General features: G+C 34.2%; 1 protein-coding gene and 1 pseudogene across 1 annotated transcript in view; one reads left to right on the forward strand and one right to left on the reverse strand.

Moving 5' to 3' along the window:
• LRP1B (LDL receptor related protein 1B) overlaps positions 1–22,198 on the forward strand; it is a 1,719,891-nt gene that overhangs the window by 1,348,176 nt on the left and 349,517 nt on the right. The window lies entirely within an intron of this gene.
• On the reverse strand, positions 463–1,335 carry LOC102729181 (peptidyl-prolyl cis-trans isomerase A pseudogene; annotated as a pseudogene).

Here is a 22,198-nt window from a genome sequence, read left to right on the forward strand (position 1 = left end):
TTTTCAAGTGTAGCCATTAATTTTAACAAGATCCATTTTCCCAAGTCACAAATTGCTGATCTTAATTTTATCATGAAGTCTTAATTTTTCTGTCATATTCAAATTTTACCATATAAGTTTAAGTCAGTGTCCATTTTATTTTGTTCTGATTGTGTTGCTGGCATCTAATTTTTTTGAGGATCAATATTTATATTTTACAGTCTTGTTAAAAAGATACAATTCTTCAGTAAATTTTGAATCTGTTATAAGATTTACTATTATGATTTTAGCCATCATCACTAGCTAATTGAATTAATCTCATGGACCTGACCTCAGAGATGTACCAGTGCCACCCAGGTAGAGAAGAGATGTGACCATGCTTCCATTCCTTCCTGGAGATTTCTGTTAGGGGGCTCTTGATAGCATCAGCTTGGAGTAAAGATCAAGTTTAGTGCTGTGGGATTTTTAGAAACAAACAACTGTGATGTCTGGATTTGGGTTGGATTTTTGTGTTGAGGGTGGGATCATGAAATGTTAAACAGGTTTTAAGCATTCACCAAAAATGTGTTTCCTGGATGGAATCTGAGATGAGAAAAATGAATTTATGCCTCCATCATTGATATTTCAATTAAAATTTTGCATTTCTAAGAGACAGATATCATTTCCAATTTTTCAGGTTAGTAACTAAGTTCTTTTTTTGTTATTGTTGTTTAGTATTTTATAACCATTAACAACTCTGCAATCCAGCTGGACTTGGAAAGTAATAAGAAAAATATGGAACCCATAGAACTGCAGCAAGAGCACAAAGATTATAGGGTATTTTGAGCAGATGGGGGTAAAGGGGTGCTCTCCTGAGCTATAAAAGGAATGGTCTAGTAGTTAAGATAAAACGCAAGTCAAATTTATTAGATTTGTCCACAGTCAGCAATGGTGATCTTCTTGCTGGTCTTGCCATTCCTGGACCCAAAGCTCTCCATTGCTTCCATAATATTCATGTTGTCTTTCACTTTGCCAAAGACCACATGCTTGCCATTCTACCATTCAATCTTGTCAGTGCAGAGGAAAAACTGGGAACTGTCTGTGATGGGTCCAGCATTTGCCATGGACAAGATGCCAGGACCCGTGTGCTTCAGGATGAAATTCTCATCAAACTTCTCCCCATAAATCGACTTGCCACCCGTGCCATCATGGCGTGTGAAATCACCACCCCGAATAATCCTGTGAAAGCAGGAACCTTCAAAACCACACCCTTTCTCCCCAGTGCTCAGAGCATGAAAGTTCTATGCTGTCTCTGGAACTTTGTCCCAAGGGCTCACTGTCCATGACTATATCGAAGAACATGGTGGGGTTGACCATGGCTGGAAGACTCAGGTGGCTCCCGGGTGGTAACATCTGTAAAGCCTGTAACTAAGTTCTGAATCAAGTCATACATCTCAAGATTACAACTGGAACTTGAAAGCAAGTTGTCTCCATGTTTAAGCTTATGCACAATGAATAAACCCAAGTATGGATTTATGGGGAGCCAGTGTATATGAGGGTATGATTTTCTCCAGAAGTAATATTCAGTCCCACTGTTTTCAATAACCTGGTACTGTGATTAAACAGAGGCAAATGAAATAGAAAGTATAGACAAAGATTTCTCAGTTGCTAACAGAAGCATTCTGGAAATAATTCACGTTGGTTTCTATTCGTTAGAAATGAAATGATTGGCTTAAAGGGAAAATATTAAGTGGATCAATGGAGAGGTCACAATGATACCAAAGAATGTTTTTGTTAGAAATAAATGTACAGAAAAGGTGGAAATCCAGGAGGTAATTATGAGGAAGATTTTAGGTTTAACACCTTAGACAGGAAGCACTTCATGAATTTTTCAGTGTTTTTTGTTTTAAACCAAAGAATTTTGTACTCAAATGAGAAAGCAAAGAAAAGACAAAGAATACTTATCCTGAGTAGCTGCTTTACAATCTCTGTAAACACTCAAACACCTATTTCATTGTGGCAAGGAGCATGGGTCATATGTTAGATCAGAGCAGTTTGCACAATGTAGCGCTGTGTTTGATCAAAATGAAATGACTAATGCTATTATGTGTCTTTCTGAAAATAAAAAGTTAGCACAAAGGCATGATAATGGCTTTTATTTTAATAATTTTATAGTAATAATTTTATCTGTCCAATATAGGAAGTGATGAGTAAAAATGGCTGAACTCTTATACCTTCATATATGATCAGTATCCTCTTATGGGAATGAAGGTTATTGGCCTCTTAAATAACCGAGAGTGTACATTAGTGCCCTGGCACTCAGTTTTGTGACTAGTTATATCATTTTAAGCTTAGATGCTTTTGAAATAAATAATAGCAGAAGATCAAACAGCTGGGAAATCAGCATGCAGAGAGAAAAACAGCAAAGCTGCAAAATAAATTTATAAAAGTTACTGGAGGAACTGAGAGAAAGTTGCTGAGAAGTCCAAGATCCAATGTACTTTAGTATATATAAGCTATATAAAAAAATGTCTACAAAGTGTTCAACACTATTTTGGACATATACCTACTACTCCCACCCCTTACATTTCTCCCTGATTTTTCTCTGACACATTAGATAAAACTGTTGAGTAGAAATGATTCATAACCTCTGAGGTTACTAGGTTAGGAAAATGGGACACACAGTGTATTATATCCTAGCATGCAGTGTATCTATGAAGACTGTGCATTGAAATGGTGATCATGTACATTCAGGTTTAATAAGTAGGTATCAAAATTGTGATTTTAATGAATTTCTCCATGAGAAGATGGAATACTGGGATTACTGCATTTTACATAAAATAAGAGCACAATGTTTTCTTTTTTCATTTTAACCAAGCAGGAGGGTTTCTAAGGCCTCACTAGGTTACCTTTGTTCACATTAGCTTGCCATTGTATTTTTTAAATTCACATTTTAATGGCAGTCATATAAATAATGCAGTAACTGCCAGCAATCAGATTACTTTCTTATTCTGTCATTTAAGCATTATATATTAAAATAATAAAAACAACTTTTATACAACATGTTTTTTCTGTTCTTCAAAGCAGAATTTCTTCCACATCTCTCCTAGTGCCTTATGAAAAAGAGGTGGTCAATATATGTTTTTTGATTGTTGGAGGATATGAACAATGAATCAGAGCCAAAGAGTAGTTTTTGTGATTTGGCCACCTTAATGGCACCAGGTATTAAGAAAAAAATGTTTGGAGAGGAAAAAGTTTGTGATATTATCTAATTATAATGCCAATATATGGGAAAGGTAGGACATACTGGATATATATTTTTTTCCTCTGCTCGGGAAGAAAGGCATAGTTTTATTTATTTTATATTCAGAATTGTAAAATCCAGCTGTATTACAGGCTTAATTTAAGTCTAAAAATTATATTTATCCTTTTTGCTTAATTAAGGTAGATAACACTATATATGTACATATTTAGTCAACATAAAACACAGTTGTTAACAGCCACCTTAAAACATTTTTACAAGATGGAATATAAAATAAAAATGTTATATATATATACCAACTTGTATATATAAATTGTGAGTTAAATGTCACAAAAAGGAAATATGCCCTGAATATTCAAGAAATACTTTTAGTCCCTTCTCCATGTGAGATATACTGGTGGTGGACTTTCTTGCTCTCTGGTCTTTACCAGATACTGAAGATTCAGGTTTCTCTTCCACGTTACCATAATCCTCACGATCATCCAGGACCCCATCTTTCTTAACCTAGAAGTGTCTTGGGACATTGAAGTTAGATGCCCATGTGGGCAGTTCAGATGGGACTCACCAAGATCTGAGGGTACACATTCCACTTCTCTGGGTGATGTGTGGACCCCAGTCAGTAGTAGGATTAGTGGAACAGTTGAAGTAACTATTCAGTACAGGCAATATTGGATGGCAAGAGGTCTGTAGGTGTTAGCCCTGCATTCAAATGGCTCTTTGATACTGACCAGAAATGACAAAGGAAATGAGTTGAGGAGATTCTCAGTGCTGACTTTCTGGTCCATCCAGATGGAGAGACCTTATCTCCGGTTCCAGAAACCTCTATGAAAGTCTAGATCACACATCTCCTTTGCTAGAATCAACAGCATTTATTAGGTCATCTAGGGAGTTTAGTTAATCTACTTTTAATTATCTTCCAAATGTATTCTTCTGACATAAAGTTAATTTGCTACGTTGTCCTTGATTCTTGATTTTTTTTTCAAATAAATGTAGTTTATCTAATTTTTTAGGTTTGACTTTTAGAAATATTATTATTATTATTATTTATTCTTTACCTTGTTCAAAAATACTTTATTGGTTAGGGCTGCCAACACAAAGGACTGCAAATCAGGAGGCTTAAACAACAGAAATTTGTTGTCTCACAGTTCTGGAGGCTGGAAGTCTAAGAGCAAGGTGTTGATAGCAAGGTAGGCTCCTTCCAAGGGCTGTGAGGGAAGGTGGTGGCTGCTCCAGGCCTCTCTTCTTGGCTGTAGATGACCATCTTCTTGTGTCTTCCCATGGTCTTCCCTCTATGCCTGTTTGATTTTTAATGTAAACTTCAACATCTATTTTTAAAAGTAAAAACTAAGCATTAGTTCTTTTCTTATTGTATTTACTCATGAATAAACTGTATTTTTTTCAAGTTTTTATTGAAATTCTAGTTAACATACAGTATAATATTAGTTTCAGGTGTAAAATATAGTGATTCATCACTTAAACACCCAGTGCTCATCACAAGTGCCCTCCATAATACCCATCACCTATTTAACCTATTCCCACCCACCTCCCCTCAAGCACCCCTCAGTTTATTCTCTGGTTAAAAGTCTGTCTCCTGGTTTGCCTCTCTGTTTGTTTGTTTGTTTGTTCCCCTATGTTCATCTGTTTTGTTTCTTAAATTCCACATATAAGTGAGATCATGGTATTTGTCTTTCTCTGACTGACTTATTTTGCTTAGCATAATACACTCTAGCTATATCCACATTGCCATATCTATGTATGCCTTTGACAAAAAGAAAGATCACTTACAAGGAAGTAAAGACATTACTATTTTACCCATAACTTCACATAGGCACCATGTTTGTGCTGGAGATTCAGTGCAGAGCAGGACACTGAAGGTCCCTGCCCTCACAGAGCTTAAAATCTAGTAAAACTGAGGACATGGACAAAGACTTTAAGAATAATTTTTTGTGATCTCTAAAATATTTTGAGAGAGTGAGAGAATAAAATCATCATAATGTCACCAGGTCCAGCTGTTGCATTTACCATAGAAGTTACTAGAGTTTAATGGTTATTTTGGAAAATCTTAGAAAAGTTTTATTCTGATGAGCTCATCCTTTGACAGTCAGATATTGAAAGGGTTTTATTCTCTTTTAAAGGGAATCATACAGACACCTAAGAGTAAAACATTTTATTCTAAAAAATGTCTTTAGACTTCTGCCACAAGAAGAACTTTTTTTCATTGCCATTGCTCATTAAGGAATAAAGCTTTTGATGAACTTGTGAAATCTTGGGAAGGCTAATTTCCCTCTGTACTATCAGTCATTGTTCGAAGATTTAAATTTCATAAAAAGAACAGTCGTCTGCAAAAGTCTTTGCTACTTAGATTACAGAGTTTTAATATCCATTTGAGCATTGCAGTTTGTGGATAGCGTAGACTACAAATTATAATTTTGTCTTTTCTGTGGGATTTTACACAAAGCCTCTTGAATGGTTCAAGTTTCACATTAAAAAGGCCTTGATAAGTGAGGATGCATGACTCTATATTTATATATTGCATTAACAAAAGGAGTAGCATCAAACACAAGTTCTATCCATAACATGTGGCTGATAAGTCATGGTCAACAGAAATTAAAGATAGTGTTTTAGGAAATGTGCAGAACAGTTTTTTTTTTTTCATTAATTCATTATTTTATTTATTCATACAAGTAAATGCCTATAATGTGTCACTCTCTCTCTTACGGGACCTGAGAGGAAAGCAGTGCATAACTTCCTGCTTTTTTGAAGCTCACATTATAGTGCAGGAGACAGATAATAAAATGAATTAAATATATTCATCAAATAGTTACAAAATTTTTGAAGCAAAAGAAACAGGACAAAGGAACAGTCTCTATATAGAAGTAAATGGTGCTATTTTAAGCAGAGTGATCAGTGGAGTATTCTTTAAGGATGTAACATTTGAGTAGAAAGCTCTAGGATATGAGGAGAGCTAAGGAATGGGTGTTCCAGAGAGAGGGACAGCAAGTATAAAGGCCTTGAGGTAGAAGAAAGCTTGATAAATCAAGAAAAAGCAAGAAAGCAGGCATAGCTGGAGAGAGCACAGGGGATATAAGAGTTGATTAGGTCAGAATTGTGATTGGAAGCCACACCATCCTGGATCTTGCCACCATAGAAAGGGCTTTGGATTTATTCTAAGTAAAATTGGAAGCTTCTGTAGGGTTTGGGGAAGTATGAAATAATCTGACCTTGTTTTAGAAAGATTACTCTGTTTCCTAGAATGAAAGAAAGTAGAACTGCCATACTACTTTTAGAATTACTATAGCTCAGCGTATCACCCTGTATAAATTTAAGAATGCAGTAAGCACTGTGCGGATACTGAAATAAGAAAGCATCTTATTTCAAATCTGCCTATCAAAATGAAGCTCATGATCTGTCAATGCTGTTTAACTGAACGAGCATGATTTATTTATGCACAGTGAGCCCAGGATATGTATTACAGCAGAAGGGCTGGAGAAAGATGCTTTAGGATCCTGCAATGTCTCCAGAATGTTCCACCATGGCTAAGATAAAAAAATGATTATTATTTTTTAATAAATAATTATTGAAGTGGCAATTTATAATATTTTCTTCTAAGACTATCTTTAGACAACAATAAGGAATGGTCAAGAGAAATCTTAAGGTTTTTTTTTCCTTATTGGGGAAAATATTTAGATTCTGAGTGCCTGTTCAAAGGATATAGTATACTTTTACACAAAATATAAGGTATAAAATATAAAGTATAAAAATATGAATTCATGGGGGTTAAGTCCCACTTTACCATTGAGTTACCTGACCTGTCTGTGGATTCTCATTCTTAAATTGGGGATAAGAATTCCACCTACTTACATAGTGGTTGTGACCATAAAGTGAGTTAGAACATGTTCCTCCAGGAATGCTAGCCCAAGCTTATAACCACTAACCTTATCATAGTGCTTTACAGAGAATTAATATGATTCATTTTATAGTCTGAGTTTTGTTTTATTTATATTAGAACTTGATACACAATAAAACAACAAACAAAGTGACAGAAAAAAAAACTGTCTTTAAGATATTCAGGAAGGTTCTAGAGGGGAGGGGGGTGAGGGGATGGGTTAGCCTGGTGATGGGTATTAAAGAGGGCACGTACTGCATGGAGCACTGGGTGTTATACGCAAACAATGAATCATGGAACACTACGTCAAAAACTCATGATGCAATGTATGGTGATTAACATAACATAATAAAAATAAATAAATTGAAAAAAAAAAAGACATTCAGGAAGATTGCCTACCAACTCTGAGATAATGTCATTACAATGCATGGCAAACTTTTGAAATCTTCTATAATTATAAACTCATGCTCGAATTACATCACTGTACATATGATGTAGGTGTCTGTGGTTGCACTTATGACTTCTTGTCTAGAAGAGTAATGCCAAATGCTCATGTTTTGATCATAAATGAGAATTAATTTTAGAAGGTAGGTGTTAGAGGATTTTTGTAACCCACTTTTTCAGTATGGTCAACTTTTACTGGATCTTAGATTGATATATTTCTTTAGTTGGATTTTTTGAGGGTCCCAGTGTCAAAGTGTTGCTGGAATTTACACTTTTGATAAAACACCTACTGAGCCATGCCACAGCAGATGAAGGGTGAAGGCGAGATAGTGCAACAAGCTCTGTGAGGCCGGAGCTGGTGCTGGTGTCCAGGAAGGTCTATAGCAGTGGCACATGTTGTCCAATCCACACCAGGTTCCCATTGATCAAGAGATGTGAAATGATAGACAACAAATTGAGGAAGGAATTTGAATTCAAAAATAACTTGCATGCAGAAGCAGAATTGCTTTTGGACCAAAGATACAGTTTGAAAGCAATTTGGCTTGTTTAACAGCTTACATTACCTTCTTATGTATAGAAAAATCTGAAGAAAAATCTCTATTCATACTCAAGTGCAGAATCAGAAGTTGCATACTCCCCAAACCTGCTCTTGATGTGGGCCATTGAAGGAGACTTAGAGTTATTGAAATTACCATTTATGTTGACAGAGGCATGAGGGGTGGAAGATAAACCACAAAGTTAAAGATCTCATTTCAGGCAGGGACATTCATCCATCTTGTGGTTAACAGGAATTTTTCCCCCTTTCTTTCCAGAGCATCATTTCTTTTTATCTGTTCTTAGAGCCTCAGTGGCATTGGCTGCAAAATTAACATCAGTTCTGCTCCTAGGATGATCTCTGGTCACTCTCCTATCTATTTTGCGTCTCTAAATTGGGTAGGAATTCTGTAACTTTGTATTTGTTTCTGAGGAACATTTCACTCTTTAATCCAAAGTCATTAGTAAATAAATAAAATAAGCTGTTTGTGAGCCAGATCCAAAGTTGAGTTCTTATTTTTCCACAAGACTTTTGGTTCTGTTCATTCCTTGGACTATCTTCTCAACCAAATGGCTTTAGACTTCAGCAAGCAATATCACAGTCATGTTGAGTCTTTTCCACCAAATTAGTAAAATGCTTTTCTTCCAGAATGTTGAGGAGAAGTAGGCTGTGTTTGTGGCTAATGCATTTATTTCCCAGACTTCAACAAACTTTAGCTTCTTAAACTGAATCTCATTAGAAAAATAATGTACAATGTTGTTTATTTTAGTATAGCAGTTATTTCTAATTGAACACATATTTAATGATATTTCCGGTTACCTTGACTTTCTTTAGAGAACTTTATGTATAAGAGCATTATTATAAATAATGGAGGAGAATGTGGTATATTTCAAAATAAGTAGGCACAATACAGTGATTGGTATACATATACTATATATGGTAATATATATATATATATAACACTACATATATAACACTACATATATAACATTATATATAACACTATATTATATAACATATATATCATGGCTCCTAAAGAATAGGCATTGGGATTTATATTCTGGCTTTATTACCTTACAACATGACTTGAATATAGAAAACACTAACACATCTATAATGAGTAATTAAATGCATGAATACATTTTCTCTCTATAAAGGAACAATATAATGGAAATTGTATTTTTTATTTCCAACAGTGACCCTCAGATTATTCTGGACATGCTTTATGCAGCACATCTGAGAATTGTTTTCATGGGAGCATTAGCTGATGAATGTCTGCTGACCTGGAATTAATGCTTATTATTGAATTAACTGTATATTGTGTGCCATGCTATGATACATAATCAGCCAAAGACATTGATTCTTCCATGCTAAGGGTTCAAGAAGCTTTATACAAGAATCAATATCGATTTTTGCAGGTGCAATCTAGAGCAAATTTCTTGATTGTGAAAGACTATTTTTCAAAGTGGCTCACAAAGCTCCTAGTTTCTTCTAATATATTGGCTGCAATAATCTCAGCTCAGAACCAGTTATTTGCAGAATATTGGCTGCCAGAAGTTGTTGCTTCTAACAGTGGGTCTACATTGATCTCAGTTTTGTTTAAAATACTTGTGAACTGGAAATTTATTTATGCTTTCAATACCCCAGATAAATGGCCAGGCTGAGAAGATAGTGTAGATTACTGAGAATTGCCTAAAATAGATTCAGGGAGAAGATTGATCAAGTTTTGCCAGATATATGGTGTTCAACATGTCATTTCATGATCAGATACAGGAGTGAATCCTACTAAGTTACTAGTTAGGTGTCTTAACTGTTTTCTAACTGTTTATTTCATATATATATAATTAAATATAAAATATAATATAAAATAAATTATATATATATATCCCAGACAACAAAAAATATGAAACTCATCATTCTTTAATTATTTTCACCATATTCTTCATCATGACTAGTAACTTGTCCAATAAAGTTTCCATCTATTATAATAAAGGTTATAGAATAGAATATCTAATATAGGTTATAAGACTCAGACTACAGATGGACAAGTGTGCCATTCTAGCCAATGGAAAAATTTACTGCTGAGAGTGTCTTTATAATGAAATTCAATTACCTCAGCTCTAAAGTTATTACAACCCAAATCCAAAGAACGGAATTGTAATTTGTATCTAAGTTACACCAAAATAAAAGTGGATAATCAATGAATAATAATAATAACAATAATGTAATAAAGAATGTTTTAAAATCAGAGCCCCAATGCCGTGGAATTGCTCTTATACGAAGTGCATCACAAAATTCTATTTATAAGAAGCCCTAGATGACTCATATATTATTCTTTTTGGCTATAGTAATAATTATCTTTCTTTTGTGTTTTTATCATGCACCAGGCATTCTACTAAAAGCTCCACATAGCATTTAGTCTGCACAGTAACTCTATAAAATATATCTTCTGAAGAAAATCGAGGCTCCAAGAAATGAAGTAACTTATAGTCTCAAATGGGAAATTATAAACTAGAACTCAAAATTGATCTTTCACCCTTTCTTTAATAGAACATATTTTTTATAACACTTTTAGGTTTACTGAAAAATTGAGATGATGGTAAGGGAGTTCTCATATATCCTATACCCAGTTCCCCTTATTACTAATATATGAGATACTTGTTATAATTAATGAATCATATTGATACATTATTATTAACCTGTCTACAGTTTGCTTAGATTTCTGTAGTTTTTATTTAATGTACTTTCTAATATTTTTGTTGCAGGATCCCATTTAGGATATACCACATTACATTAACTATCTTGTTTCTTTGGACTTTTCTTGGCTGTAACAGTTTCTCAAACTTACCTTGTTTTTGATGACCTAGATGGTTTTGAGGGATACCGATCAGGTATTTTGTAGAATGTCCCTCAAATGGGATTTGTCTGATTTCTTTTTCTTATGATAAGACTAAAGTTACTTGTAATTCAAAAGAAGACGACAGATGTAAAGTCATTATAATTACATAATATCAAACATATATATACTATCAAGATGAGTTATGACTGATAATATTTTCCTTGCTTATTTGACCTAGATAATGTTTCTCAGGTTTCTCTACTGTAAAATTTCACTATTTTTTTTCTCCTTTGCATCATCTACACTCCTGGACAGAAGTCACTATGCACAGTCTAACCTAAAAAATGTGGAGTTTGCTCCCTTTTCTTGAGGGGGTATTCATATAAATTAGTAGGAATACCTACATGGGAGAATTATTTATGTTAGCTGTAGGTTTATTGAGGATGTGCTTTATCAAGTTGAGGAATTCTCTAGTTCTAGTTTGGAGAGACTTTTTATCATGAATGAGTGTCAGATTTCATCAAATGCTTTTTCTGCACCAATAGATGTGATCCGATGATTTTTTTTTTCTTTAGTCAGTTGATGTAGTGGATTACATTAATTGATTTTAAAATGTTGAACCATTCTTGCATTGCCAGAAGTAAATCTTGGTTGGTTGTAGTGTGTAATTCCTTTTATACATTGTTGTATTTGATTTGCTAATATTTTGTTGAGGATTTTTACAGCTGCATTCACAAGAAATATACAACTGCAGCATAAGCAAGCTTTACATTCAGCACGGAGCCTGTGGTGGGGTCGATCTCACAACCCTGAGATCATGACCTGAGCCAAAATCAAGAGTTGGACACTTAACCAACTGAACCACTCAGGCATCCCTGCAGTATTTTTTTTTTTTCTTGTAAGACTTTATCCAGTTTTGGTGTTAAAGTCACATTGGCTTCATAGAATAGGTTATGAGTAGTATTCCCTCTGCATCTATTTTCTGGAAGAGATTGTAGAGAATTGGTATAATTTTGTTTTTTTAATATTTAGTAGAATTCACTAGTGAAACCATCTGGGTCTGGTGCTTTCTTTTTTCCAAGATTTTTGCTAATGCATCTCATTTAGTAGATTTATTGATTTTTTCCTCATGTGAGTTTCGGCAGTTTGTATCTTTCAAGAAATTGTTCCATTTCACCTAAGTTATCAAATTTGGGGGCATAGATATTCATTTGTTCATAATATTCATTTATTATCTTTTCAGTGTCCATGGCTTCAGTAGTAATGGCTTCTCTCATTTCTCATATTAGTAATTTGTGTTTTCTTCTTGTTTTTTAGTAAACCTGCTAGAAGTTTATGAATTTTATTTATCTTTTCAAAGAACCAGCTTTGATTTTGTAGACTTTATTGTTTTCTTGTTTAATTTTATTTATTTATTTATGCTCTAATTTTTGCTATTTTTCTCTTTTGCCTTGGGCATAAATAGTTCTTCCTTCTCTAGATTCCTCAAATGGAAGCTTAGATTATTGATAGGTCTTTCTTTTTTTTTCTAATACATGTATTTAATGCAGTAAATTTCCCTATAAACACAGATTTTGTGCTTGTCATTATTGTATTTTAAATTTTAGTTAGTGCAAATATTTTAAAATTTCTCTTGAATCTTTTTTGACATGCATGTTATTTAGTAGCATGTTAATAATCTCCAAATATTTTGGGATTTTCCAAGTATTGATTTCTAGTTTAATCCCATTGTGGTCTGACAATGTAGTCTGTATGACTTCTATTCTTTTAAATTTGTTTAAGTGTGTTTTATGGCCCATAATAGGGTCTTCATTAGTAAATATTCCATGTGAGTTGAGAAAATGTATTTGGACTAATATCCAAAATCTATAAAGAACTTATCAAACTCAACACCCAAAGAACAAATAACCCAATCAAGAAATGGGCAGAAGATGTGAACAGACATTTCTCCAAAGAAGAACATCCAAATGACCAACAGACACATGAAAAAAAATGCTCAACATCACTCGGCATCAGGGAAATAGAAATCAAAACAACAATGAGATACCACCTCACACCTGTCAGAATGGCTAAAATGAACAAGTCAGGAAACAACAGATGTTGGCGAGGATGCAGAGAAAGGGGAACCCTCCTATCTTTTGGTGGGAATGCAAGCTGATGCAGCCACTCTGGAAAACAGTATGGAGGTTCCTCAAAAAGTTGACAATAGAGCTACCCTACGACCTAGCAATTACACTACTGGATATTTACCACAAAGATGCAAATGTAGTGATCTGAAAGGGCACCTGCACCCCAATGTTTATAGCAGCAATGTTCATAATAGCCAAACTATGTAAAGAGCCCAGATGTCCATCGACAGATGAATGGATAAAGAAGAGGTGGTATACATATATATATATATATATATATATGTATATATACACACACACAATGGAACATTATGCAGCCATAAAAAATTGAAATCTTATCATTTGCAATGACATGGATGGTACTAGAGAGTATTATGATAAGCAAAAAAAGTCAATGAGAGGAAGACATTTATCATATGATCTCACTGAGGTGTGGAATTTAAGAAACAAAACAGAAGATCATAGGGGAAGAGAGGAAAAAATAAAACAAGACAAAACCAGAAAGGGAGACAAACTGTAAGAGACCCTTAATCATAGGAAACAAACTGAGGGTTGCTGGAGGGGAGAGGAGTGGAGGGATGGGGTAACTGGGTGATAGACATTAAGGAGGGCATGTGATGTAATAAGCACTGAGTATTATATAAGACTGATGAATCACTGACCTGTACCTCTGAAACCAATAATATAATATGTTAATTAAGTGAATTAAAATTTTTAAAAAATAGTGGATTTGTCTATTTATCCTTATGGCTCTCTCAGTTTTTGCCTGTGTTTTTGATCCTCTGTTGTTACATGCATAAACATTAAGGATTGTTAGGTCTTTCTCCATTTCTTCGCTTTCCTTTCCTTTTTTGTTTTTCTTTTTCTTTTCTGAAATACTTGCTTGTTTTGTTTATTAAATTGAGGTGTAATTGACCCACAATGTAACATTCCTTTCGGGTGTACAGCATTGTGATTCAACAAGTTTATACATTATGCCATGATCACCACAAGTATAACTACTATGTCACCATACAGCGCTATTACAATACTCATCTTTTTACTTTTTATGTATCTGTCTTTATATTTAAAGTGGGTTTCTTATAGACAACATATAGTTGGTTCTTCTTTCATGCATGCTGATGATCTCTCTTTTAATTGGTATATTTAGACCATTTACTTTTAAAGAAATTACTGATGTAGTTTATTTAATATCTACCATATTTGTAACTTTTCTAGTCGTTATACTTGTTCTTTATTTTTATCCTCTTGTTTCAATGAAACATTTTTTTATTCCATTTTTCTTTTATCTTAGCATATTAATTATACTTCCTTTTTATATTTTCAGGTTTTTTTTTTTTTAAGATTTTATTTATTTATGAGAGAGACTGTGAGAGAGGGAACACAAGCAGGGGGAGTGGGAGAGGGAGAGGGAGAAGCAGGCTTCCCGCGGAGCAGGGAGCCCGATGCGGGGCTCGATCCCAGGACCCTGGGACCATGACCTGAGCCGAAGGCAGACGCTTAACGGCTGAGCCACCCAGGCGCCCCTATTTTCAGGTGTTTTTTTTATAGTTTGCAATATATATTTACAACCAATCTAAGTCCACTCTCAAATACACTATGCTGCCTCATTGGTATAGTGCAAGGCCTTATAAGAGTTATTCCAATTCTTGCCTCACATATCTTAAAGCACTGCTGTCATTGTTTCACTTATCCATATGTTGTAATTACCCAAAGCATTGCTATTATTTTGAAAAATAATTTATTTATTATCTCAATAAAATATAAGTAAAATGAAAGATTTTATTTTACCTTCATTTATTCTATGTATGATTCTTTTTTGTTATACAGATCTAAGTTTCTGGCCTATGTAATTTTTCTTCTTCCTGAAGAACTTCTTTTAATATTTTTTTCGGGAAAGTTCTACAGTCAATGAATTCTCACCTTTTTTGTCTATTTGAAAAGTCTATTTTTCCTTTACCTTTGAAAAATAATTTCACCAGATATAGAATTCTATCTGGTGTGGGTTTTTTTTTTCTTTCTTTTAAAATATTAAATATTTCACACCACTCTCTTTTTTCTTGCATAATTTCTAATTAAAAGTTTAAAGTTTAATATAATTCCTCTTTAGATAAGAATTTTTTTTCCTCTTGCCACTTTTAAGGTTTTCACTTTGTGTTTGGTTTTCTGCAGTTTGAATATGATAAGGCTAAATATAGATTTTACAGTATTTATTCTGCTTAGTGTTCTCTGAGTTTCCAGGAACTATGGTTTTGTGTCTTTCATTAATTTTGGAAAATTCACACCATTATTATTTCAAGTATTTCTTCTGTTATTTTTTTATTCTCATTTATTCTCTAATGTGTTTATTATACCATTTAAAATTGTCTCACAGTTATTGAATATTCTATTGAGTTTGGATTTTTTAATATTTGCATTTTAGCTTGGGAAGTTTCTAATGACATGTCCTCTAGCTCACTGATTCTTTTCTCAGATATATCTAGTCTATTGATGAGCCCATCAGAGGAAGTCTTTATTTCCATTACAGTATTTTTATTTCTATATTTATTTTTGATTCTTACAGTTTCTAAGTTTCTGCTTGCATTACTCATCTGTTCTTGAATGTTGTATATTTTTTATTAGAGCTCATAACTTATTAATTATTATTATTATTATTAATTCCCAGTCTGATGAGTCTGAAATCTCTGCCATATCTTATTCTGGTTTTGATGCATGCTCTGTTTCTTCAGACTGTGTTTTTTCCTTGCCTTTTAGTGTGCCTTGCAAATTTTTATTGAAAGCTGGACATGGTGTATCAGGTAATGGGAACTGAGCTGAATAGGCTTTTAGCATGAGGTTTCATTAATTTGGTAAGAAGTCAAGCTGTGTGCATTGTTTGCTGTAGCTTTAGGTGTCTGAGGCTTCAGTTTGCTCTAGTGTCCTTGTTTTTTCTCATCTGTTTTCTTTGGCTTCCCCTAACAACTCCTTCTTAAACAAAGTCTAGGATTGACAGCTCTTTCAAATATAATCCACTGTTATTATACTGGAGCCCCACTGATGTAATTGTGAAGTTTAGCCAAAGGCCAGCATTCTATAACCCTGTGGTTCTGTTTCAGTCTTTTGTGGGTCTCTGTCCCTGAGCTGTGACCTTCACAAAGGTTCTTCAGCTTCCCCACCCCACCTTAGGTGAGACAGGAAGGCTAAAAGAGAAAGAGTTGGGTAATTTCTCTTTCGCCACATTGGTTAAGGCTCTAAAAAACTCTTTTCTCTTGCTGAATGAGTCTTTTTTTTTTTAATGAGTCTTTATAATTGAGGATTCTCTGAGCATATTTTAAATGGTTACTTCTCTTCACCCCTACCACCACCACTACCAGAAATATGAGGGATTTTCTTTGTCCTTTACCATGAGAATGTGCAAGGATTCCCAGGAATAAAACCCACAGAAGTGTGGATGCCCCTCAAGACTGCAGTTTGCAGGAGTTTCTCACTCTTACTCTAATCTACATCCCAACTCCAATAATTCATCAAAGTTACTTTTAAGGTGTCCTACCAGTTTATGGTTCCTGTGGCTTATGTTCCTGGTAATCTGAGCTCAGCTGTGCTTATCTGTATTTTCCTTTTTTTTTCCAGATTTCAGCATAATGGCTTGCACTGTGATCTCTGTTTTCTGACTGGTACAAGAGAAGGTTCATTTTTAGTTTGTTCAGCTCTTATTGTACAGAAGCAAGTAATATCTTTCAAGCTCTTTATATATTGGGGCTGAAACTAGAAGTCAAATCCTTTATTCTTAATCATTATGTTCCCTTATAGTGGTTTACAAACTTTATCATGCACCAGAGTTTCTTAGAGGACTTGTTAAAACTGAGATTGTTGGACACCACATTTCAAAGTTTTTAATTAAGTAGACTTAGGGTAAGGCCTGAAGATTTCCATTTATGACAGGGTCCCAGTTAATGCTGATGCTGCTGACCCATGGACCACACTTTGAGAACTATTGCTCTATTTTAGTAGCTGCTCTTAACTGAATTCTATCCATATCAGTCAAGTTACCAGGAAAATGGATGTCCCATCCAACCTGCTTCCTGAGTTTGACTATGCTGTTAACTGCTGTATCGAAATCATCCCTATTTCTTTGTTATCCTTGCCACATTTCCTATTATGTTTTTTTGTTTGTTTTTGTTTTTGCTGAAGGAAAGTTTTAATGCTGCCAGTGTTTTTTTTTTCTTTATATTACCTTGCTGAATTTTTGTTATGTAAAGCTATTAATTGTAAAAACAAAATCCAGTTCTCAAAGGATTTGAAGTAAATCCAAATCCCATTTCAGGGAAGTAATGTGGTATGTAATTTTTCTGCATAGAAAAATATGTACGTATGTGTTTATGTAGTCCTTAAGATGCTTTTGTAAACTAAAGACGCTTGGGGCACCTGGGTGGCTCAGTTGGCTAAGCACCTTACTCTTGATTTTGGCTCAGGTCGTGATCTCAGGGGCGTGAGATGGAGTCCCACATTGGGATCTGTGCTCAGAGGGTAGTTTACTTGAGATTTTCTCTCCTCTACCTCTCCCTCTGCACCTCTCCCCACTCGCTCTCGCTCAATCTCTCTCTCTCTCTCAAATAAGTAAAGCAATCTTAAGAAAAAAAACAAAATAAAATAAGGATGCTATGAAATTTTGTTTTATATCAGTACCTGTGGTCTGTCTCATTATTTAGACAATTACATAGTGTTCCATTTTTAAGAATGTGCCATAATTTGGTTAAAATTTTTGTACATGAACCTTAGGCCACTTAGAATGCTTTCTACAAAACAATGTAGCACTTGACATTTGTATAAACAAGTCTTTCTGTTCCTGTAATGGTGTTACTGTGGTATAAATTCCTACAAATAGAACTTTTGAGTCAGAGGGCATATACAATATATCTATACTAATTAACAATATAAATAGTATGAGAATAAGAGCAATTTCCCTTATAATTGCCAACAAAAAATTTTATCAAATTTTTGAACTTTTGCAAATTTGGAGATTTATTGTATGAGTAAGTATAGCCGAAGAGTTTGGATAGGCATAATTTTTAAGCCTGAAGTCTTATATTTTACTGTCTTCTGTGTTCTACTTCTCTCCCTCTTTCTCCCTCTATCTCTCCCTCAGTATCTATCTCTCTAAACCCCTCTCTCAATATCTCTCTCAAACCCCATCCCCTCACCTTGGGGTGAGGATTTACTTGGTTGTGAATGTAACACTTTATCTGACCTTTATTAGTGGCTTGGGTCTCACTGTTTTAGAGAGAACTTGGAAAGTGCTTATAAATGACTTGGTGCCTTTGCTTTCTATCTTGTTAAGGTGATGCTTTGTTTACATTGCTTAAAACTTCACCTCGGCTCTCTCATCCCTGAGAGGCACAAAAATGTGTCTCTCAGTTAATTTGAATTTTAGACCTCAGGCAAAAAAAGCTTACTTTATCGAAGTTGTTTTTCTTTCCACCTGTTTGCCATCTACCTTCAGTCTAATTTCATATTTATCTTGTATAACTTCGTTGAAAGTGGCAAAGAACATCTCATCACATCAACTTCATGAAAAATTTCCCCTTCATCTAGAGCCATGTTTATCACATGGTTTGTTTCCTGTATCTATAATTACTTAAATTGGTAAATGTTTTCCTGTAATATTTGAGTTTTTGTTACCATAACTTGATTGTTTTCACTAAGCCAATGTCACATTTTAAGTTTTATTATTGAAGCACCTTTGACCCAAAAAGCTTCTGGAACTCCAATTTTCATATCGATACTCCTGGTTGGCAGCAAGGACTCCTTATGCTTTTTTCATGGAGTGGTGGGATCCACTGAGCCCCTTAAGAGGCTCTAGGGACAGTCTAGTTTCACACTGTATTGTACCTCTGTGTACTTGGGTGTTCCTCAGATGCTACACCAGAGCAGCTTAAAAATAGAAACTTGGTCAAGAATGATATGCATATGTTAGCCTATTTTATTTAATTTTTTAAAATATTTTATTTATTTATTTGACAGAGAGAGAGACAGCGCTTAACCAACTGAGCCACCCAGGCGCCCTGGATTATGGCTATTCTAATACATGTGTAGTGTTATCTCATTGTTGTTTTAATTTGAAATTTCCTAATGACATGCAGTGTTGAACATCTTTTCATATACTGTTTGACATCTGCATATCTTCTTTGGTGAGATGTTTTTTTCCATGTCTTTTTGCCAATTTTTAAAGTAGGTTGTTCATTTTCTTATGTTCGGTTTGAGTTCTTTGTATATTTTGGATAAAAACCCTTTATCAGATGTGTCTTTTGTAAATATTTTCTCCCAGTTTGTGGCATGTCTTCTCCTTCTCTTGACATTTTCTTTCGTAGAGCAAATATTTTTATTTTTAATGGAGTGAAATTGTACCAGTTATTTCTTTCATGAATCATGCCTTTGGAATTTTTTCCCACTACTTTTAAAAATTGTTATTTTTCCTTTTGTCTTATTGTTTATATTGAATCCAGCTTCAGAATATATCCAATATCTGACCTTTCCTTACCAACTTCATTGACTCCAAACTAGTTCAAGCATCACTGACTCACGTTATTGCAGTTGCTTTCCAGTTGACCTGCTTCTACCTTTTCCTCAGTCAAGTTGTTAAAAACACAGAGATCACAACCACTAATATTTCAGCTCAAAACCCTCCAAAGCCTTCTCACCTTATACCTACACAGGCCTGCAAAATACCACCTCTTCCCAGTCTCATGTCCTATTACTTTTCTCATACTCTCTTTTCTGGTAACGGGCCTCCTAGTTCTGTGAATACCCCAAAGGATCCCGTTTCAGGGCTTGGGCATGTCCTGTTTCTTCTGTCAAGAATGTTCTTCTCTAAGAACTCATAATTTGCCCCTCCTATCTTCAGATCACCTCCCAAAACAGGACTTTTTGGATCATCCCATTTAGAAAAGTACCCTTTGGAACCAATATTTCATAGAACCTGCTTATCACTTACATAGTATATATTTGCTTATCTCCTCCATATAGAATATAAACCCCATGGAAACAAAGATTTGGTCTCTTAACTGCTATATTTCCAATATATATCTGGTGGGTGGGAACACTCTTCTGAGATAAATATAAATATTCCAAAGCATATTAATCTCATTGGGATGGGAGCAAGTTGAGACAGTTTTACTAAGTGAATCATAGTTAAGGAGTGGTATCACATGTGATGCTAAAAAAAAAAAAAAAAAGGAGAAGAAGGAAAAAAAAAGTTAAATAATTGCTGAATGTCAGGTCCAAATATTATGATAAACTGGTAAATGGCAAATGGCACTGCAGTTCCGAGCCAATGTTAATTGATAAATGTTGCTTTGTAAGGTGCAGGGGAGTGGGTTCAGAAGTAAAACCTTGATGATGTGGTCTATACAGCCTATTTACCTTGGGTTAGAACTAAAGGCTGAAACCTTGTAGACACTGATATCTCTCTATGTATTTGGCATAGATACCCCTGGTTTTAAGAAAACTTAAAGTTGAAACTGAAATTTATTTCTTCTTGACACAACTGACATCTGTAATGGGTTTAATCATAACTAAGTCCAGTTGACTGAGAATTGGCATTCTTATATTTCCAATTTACCTTTTAGAGTCATAGTACTTTGTCAAGAGGCTTTGACATTTGTTAGTTTCTAAAATTTTTTAAAAAATTGATTATTAGAGTTTTTAAGAGAACAAAGCAAAAATGTTTTTTTATTTTTTTAAAAGTCCAGAAATTTTATTTATTTATTTATTTATTTATTTATTTATTTATTTATTTATTTATTATGTTCAGTTAGCCAATATATAGTACATCATTAGTTTTTGATGTAGTGTTCAACGATTCATTAGTTCGAAATAAAAACATAGGTTTTTCATAGTAATGTAAGATAAAAAATTGTGTGTAAATTTGAACTTTTTTTAGATGACTTTAGATTTTTGCTGAGCAGTATACTTTTCATATCATTTGTCTTGATAAATATTTGTTCATTTTTTTATCTAGTATGCTAGATAAGAAGGAAAATAAGCCTTTTATAAACAAAATCTATTTAAAGTTTTTTCTCATTCTAGTCATTTTTTTTTTAAGATTTTTATTTATTTATTTGACAGAGAGAGAGATAGCGAGAGCAGGAACACAAGCAGGGGAATGGGAGAGGGAGAAGCAGGCTTCCTGCTGAGCAGGGAGCCCGATGTGGGGTTCAATCCCAGGACCCTGGAATCATGACCTGAGCCGAAGGCAGACGCTTAACGACTGAGTCACCCAGGCCCCCCTTTCATTCTAGTCTTAATTTTCCTCAAGGAGATCAGTTTTATTGCTCAAAGATTCATTTATTCAGTTTTATTCAAATGAATTATTATAAACTATAGATATTTTAAATAAATCAGTAGGTATAAGTAAATTATAAAGGCTAAAATTACAAAATTCAAATTATCTTAGGTTCCTGATACGTAGAACTATCTAGTCATAACGAATCTAAAGATGTGCTATTTGAAAACTAGAAACTGCAGATGTCAAAGTAGAAATTGACCTGAGCTTAAACATTAGTTCAGTGACATTGAGTCTAATACCCCATCTTTTATGCAGCATATTCCAAGGCCATATTTTAAAAATATATAGATCGTCCTGGAGTGAAACCTTTTTCATGTCTCATTTATCCATTTCTGATTTGTGAGGATTCAATTGCTGATGCCTGAAAATCAGAAAGGAAGCATTTCAAAATACTTTCAAATGTATAGTTAGTAATCGAGGATAGTCAGTTTAAATGTAGGCAGTGGTTAACATGTTCTCAGAATTAAGGTGCTCTTTAAAAAATGATTCCCTTTTAGAGGCGTTGTCAAATACAGAACTGATTAAGCAATCAAACTTCACTGTAGTTTCAGAGCAAAATGTTAGCCATTCTGCCACTCATTCTTTCTTTTATTACACCTCATTATTGTCTCTTTAGATTCTTTCTTTCTGTTCCGAATGATTTCCTACCTTATGGCCATCGAAGGAACATAGTGGAAGGGTAAAGAATTAAAGTTCTATTGGCGCAATTAGTAGTAAGTGTGAACTGTTAAAGCATTTCCTCAGATGTTTTATAGCTTGTGAGACATCATCTTCACCTCAGCCGGCGAATACTGACCACCTGTTATCTATTACCATAACATT

Source organism: Leptonychotes weddellii, chromosome 3 (genome assembly GCF_054177405.1).
Source record: "Leptonychotes weddellii isolate Sample4059 chromosome 3, ASM5417740v2, whole genome shotgun sequence".
Classification (NCBI taxonomy): domain Eukaryota; kingdom Metazoa; phylum Chordata; class Mammalia; order Carnivora; family Phocidae; genus Leptonychotes; species Leptonychotes weddellii.